Raw genomic sequence first — 5,146 nt, forward strand, 5'->3', positions numbered from 1 at the left:
AACTCGTTGTTTAAAGAACTATTCAGAGTTCCTAGAGCTCTTAGTAAAGCTTGTTGGAAATCCCATTGTCAAACTTGATTAATCACTCTTTGTTGTTCAAAATAAATAGCTTTATTTTTGTAATTTTCTAATAGTTCCAAAATTTTATAAGTTGAATTAATCAAATTCAATTTTTTTCGTTCTATCTCAGAGTATCCATTCACTCGAAACTGATTTGCCTTCATTTCTACTTTTTGTAAGTGGGCTTGGGCCTTTTCCAACCATTCAATAGCTCCTCTTGTGTAGTTCTTTTGAAATTCAAATAGTATTCAAGATTCTCTCTTTTTATTATCTAATAAATCACTTAATGAAAGTAGATTATCTTTCCATTCAATTTTTTAATTTAAAAAATTTCATGATCCCTTCCCAAACCAAATATGAACCTTTTGATTCATTTGGCTCTCATGATCAATTATTTCTTATTTATTGGGAATTAATTCCCATATCCTTTTTAATGTAATGAGCTTACCCTCTCCTTCTCGTCTATATTCATATTCCAAAATATCAAACTCTCCTTCTCGTCTATATTCATATTCCAAAATATCAAAATTGATTACTAATCTAACACTAGAATATTAAGAGGATTTTTCTGACCAACATAGAAAATATATCAAAAACTAAAAAGTTGTACTTAGAATTGTATAATGTATAATTATAAGTTGAACTTCTACAGACTTCACATTCTAAACTGTTCACTTCAAATTATTTTAAAATTTTAATTTAATTTTTTTTAAATATAATTACTTTTAACAAAAAAATTTATATTTTAACAAAAAAATACTTTTTTCACTTCGAAGTAAATGTGTAAATTCTAATTATTTATATAGCAGTTGATATATATATACACTATAAGGTCGGAACATTGCCAACCTCTATCTCAAATTCAGTCCAATTTGAATGAACAAGTAACTCTAGAAAAAAGAAAAAGAAAACATATATTAAGTTTGTTTGGAGAAAAAATTTGAAACAAAATTTATTGGTTGATGAAAAATAATGTTTTACTAAAAAAATAACTTTCATCTTTTAGAAAATAAATAAAGTTTAAAAATTCCCTAATTTATTAGATAAAAATTTAATTTGAATACTGTCAATTATAATGTATTAATAAATAACTTTTTTATCAACAAGTGTTAGGTGTAATGGTAAGATACATTACCAAATCCGACCCGATCGTCGAATCCGAGTATGAAGTGTCACAAATGAACAGATTGGTTCTAACCACAAATTTTAAACTTAACTATTTAAAGACAAACTTTAGAACTTATTAATAAGTATTCTTATTAAAATAAAAATTTACTATCTCAAAATTTTAGACTTTAAGGAAACTATTTAGTTACAATATATTCAACCTCAAGGCGAAGCCTTTGAAGGTACCCCTCTCTATGTGCATGACACCATACTGACGATGATTCCTGATTTAACACAGTCTAGCTTGGTCCCTCCTCAAGATCCTTAATCAACCAATGGATCTTGCAAACATAGGCCAAGCAAAATTCTTCAAGTTCAAAAGAACTTAGTGAGTTTCTTTACTGCAATACTAAAAAAAAAACACCGTTTTGCAGGGGTAATAAATGGAAAAAAAACGAAGCACATTTAATTCCCTAAACTTTTGGGGTCTGAATCTGGAATGGCAGACTTCTATTCATTTTTTGAACATGTCTATTGACAGATGATCGTTAAGCAGTCTTCCCCTGGTCAATCCAATCACCCTTCAACTAGTTTTGGTAGTTTCTCATATGTCTCGCTATAACTGTGGACTCTGTCCTTTCTACACACTCTTACTTGCATCCATCCCATGTTCGGGATATCCATCTACTCATAACTTTTATGTTTACTCCTTAATTACAAGTTTTGGTGGTTATTTACCAATATGGTTCCTCCTAAACTTTCATCCTAAGGACCCTTTGGTTATGTCCTTCTTAGAGAACAATCCAAATGTGACTAGTCCTTGACGGACTTCCTTTCCTTACTATGGTCCTGAAAGACTTGTTGACATCACATTCGCCAGGTTAACTAATGAAGGCCCACATCACTCTGGCGGGCTAAATCTCATTTCATCCTTCACTCGGGTTGAAAGGTAGTTTGGATTACTTTCTCGTAATACGCCCTGTTTGTGATACCTTGCTTTTTGAGTATAACATGTTTGTCTGCGGTGGACCATTTTAGTCTGCAGTGTCCAATGGACTATTATCTAAATGACGATTCTAGTTTATGGTTTCTCTTTGTAAACTGAAAAATATATAGGATTTTTTCCTATAAAATTCTCACCTTTTTACTTAAATTTGTTGTTAAAACCAAGTAATTGCTTAATAAATTAATGAAATATATGAAAATATGAAATTGGGACATGGAAATTATTAAAATGTGATTTTATGCTTTATTATATAGTTTTCATGCAGAAAATGGCTTCTTTTATATTAATTTGAGCATATTATATTTTCAAGCTATAAAGTGGGCCATGCATGATTAAATTAAATAATAAAATATAAAGTTATATTTAATAATTTATTTTAATATGTTTCATTAATAAATTGGGTTTTAATTAATTAATTAAATTGATTAATTAAAGTGGTTAGATTACATTCTTTGGTCCTCTAAATTATCTACTATTGCTAGACAGGTCTGAGAGCTTTATGTTGATTACAAAACCATCCAAATGGAGGACCAAGTCAACCCAAAATTCGGTTGCATTTGGATGTTCATAAATCAAAATCTGGTTTAATTACACAAGCTCCTTAAAGAGTTGAAGAAATCGACGATTTGCCCGGAGATTTGCAATTGACCGAGTCTTGATCCTGATGATGTTGTGGCACTTAAATCAAACAAAAATCAGCCACACTTACACAAATCATGGCCGACCACCCTTGGATGAATTTTCAAAAGATGGACACTCGTATTTTTAGCAAACCAGCTCCCTTGCCTCACCTATAAATAAGACCCCATTTCTCACTTTTCTAATCATCCCTCATCCCTCATTCATCCCTCACTCGTTCATCATTCTCTCCTCTCTTAACTCTCTTAGCTTTCTTTCCCCCTCATGCCTATCATCATCTTTGCATAGAGATTTTTAGCAAATTAGCCTTTTAAAGAGCCTTTGGTCGGCCACCTCGGAGAGCCATTAGCAAATGAGCGAAAGGAAGGAACGAATGAGCCCTCGTCAGTCAAAGTCTTGGGTGACAGACACTTTGATTTGGGTTAAATTTTCTTTTCTTTAACTTAATTCAAGAATATTTGCTATGTGTTTACTGTTCTTGTTTACAACAATGATAGCTGAATTTTATTTAAGCTAGGATGACTATTTTGATTAAATAATATTTATTTAATTCATACGTGATTGAAATGCACCTAAATTAGCTGAGCGATCCTAACCAGGTGACGACTAATGGACACATAATTGAAATGTGCATGCTTAATTTAGATCTTAACCCGATTAAATTGTGGGTTACATAACAACCCTAAAAAGGCTCTGTTATCTGCATAGTTTTTTAGATTTGTGTGATTAAATTGTTTCAAACCTAACACGTCCCTGTTACCTCGCACGAACACTAAGAAACCCTTAATAAATAAGGATCAGTAAAATGCATATTTACTAAGTAAAGGATTCCGAAAGGACCTAACGTGGTTTCCAAACTCATGAAAGATCAAGTTGCCATGGAATGTTTTTCTGAATATTGATAAGCATGTTGATAATAATTTGAGTTTAATTAAAGTAATTGTCCTAGCTTATTTATGTTGTAATTTTTGCTTATTGTGTTAATTCTGCTAAAATCTATTTCATTCATATAGTTGCATGTTAGGATAAATCACATCAGGGATCATTGCCTTTAGTTTAATATATTTTAATCATCACTTCTTAATTATATTGTTTTTATTTATCAAATTGTTAATATAATTTTACAAATTAATTGAGTTAGCACAAATAAAATCCTTGTGGAGATGATAACTCAATGCTTACTTATTACTTGATAACAACTGTGTACACTTGCACAAACCCGAGGGTTACAAGTTTTTGGCGCCGTTGCCGGGGATTGTCAACTGTTGCCATAGTCATTTTTTGTGAAATTATTTATTTTCAATTTGGTTATTTCTAACATTACTAACTTATTATTTTTTAAATTTGTGATTTTCTTTTCAAGTGTTTATGAGCATAGATCGGATTATCGATTTACTCCTAGTTGACCCTAAAATTGAACAAAATTTTAGACAAAAAGACGTGAACAAAAAACTCAAAGATAGAACGAGATGGACCTTGGAAATCAGAATCAAGACCAAGGTAATGAAGCCGAACATGTACGAAATCCCATCCTCATTGCCGATGATAGGGATCGATGCATCAGAAAATATGCTGTGCCACTTTTCAATGAGTTAAATCCAGGAATTAGAAGGCTAGATATTGAGGCAACCCAATTCGAATTGAAACCAGTGATGTTTCAAATGCTACAAACAGTGGGCCAATTTAGTGGTATGCCCACAGAAGATCCACATATCCACTTTCGATTGTTTATGGAGGTGCGTGATTCATTCAAGATAGCCGGTGTGACTAAAGATGTACTAAGGTTAAAGTTGTTTCCGTACTCATTGCGAGATCGAGCACGAGCATGGCTCAATTCATTGCCACCAACTTTCATATCTACATGGCAAGAATTAGCAGAAATTTTTTTGGTAAAGTATTTCCCACCTACCAAGAACACTAAGTTGAGGAACGAGATCACAACTTTCCAATAATTGGATGACGAGTCTTTGTATGAGGCTTGGGAGCAATTCAAGGAGTTACTTTGTAAGTGTCCTCATCATGGGATTCCTCATTGTATCTAGTTGGAGACATTCTATAATGGCCTCAATGCACATACAAGATTGATGGCAGATGCTTCTGAGAATGGTGCAATTTTGTCTAAGTCTTATAATGAGGCTTATGAGATCATCGAAAGGATCGCAAGTAATAACTATCAATGGCCAACAAATCGAACAGTTTCAAGAAGACGAGTAGCTGGAGTTCATGAAGTTGATGCTCTCACTTCGTTATCAGCTCAGGTATTGTTTATTTTCTCTATGTTAAAGTAGTTTACCACTAATAATGTTAATAATTTTGTAGCTTAACCACTAAGTC

At 32.3% G+C, this 5,146-nt stretch overlaps 1 non-coding gene across 1 annotated transcript; it reads right to left on the reverse strand.

Moving 5' to 3' along the window:
* Positions 1-4,731: 4,731 nt before the first annotated feature.
* On the reverse strand, positions 4,732-4,838 carry LOC121208973 (small nucleolar RNA R71). The gene has a single exon (XR_005904093.1). It is a non-coding gene; the product is annotated as a small nucleolar RNA R71 (small nucleolar RNA).
* Between the last annotated feature and the right edge of the window lie 308 nt (positions 4,839-5,146).

The sequence above is a fragment of the Gossypium hirsutum genome, chromosome A10 (genome assembly GCF_007990345.1).
Source record: "Gossypium hirsutum isolate 1008001.06 chromosome A10, Gossypium_hirsutum_v2.1, whole genome shotgun sequence".
NCBI lineage: Eukaryota > Viridiplantae > Streptophyta > Magnoliopsida > Malvales > Malvaceae > Gossypium > Gossypium hirsutum.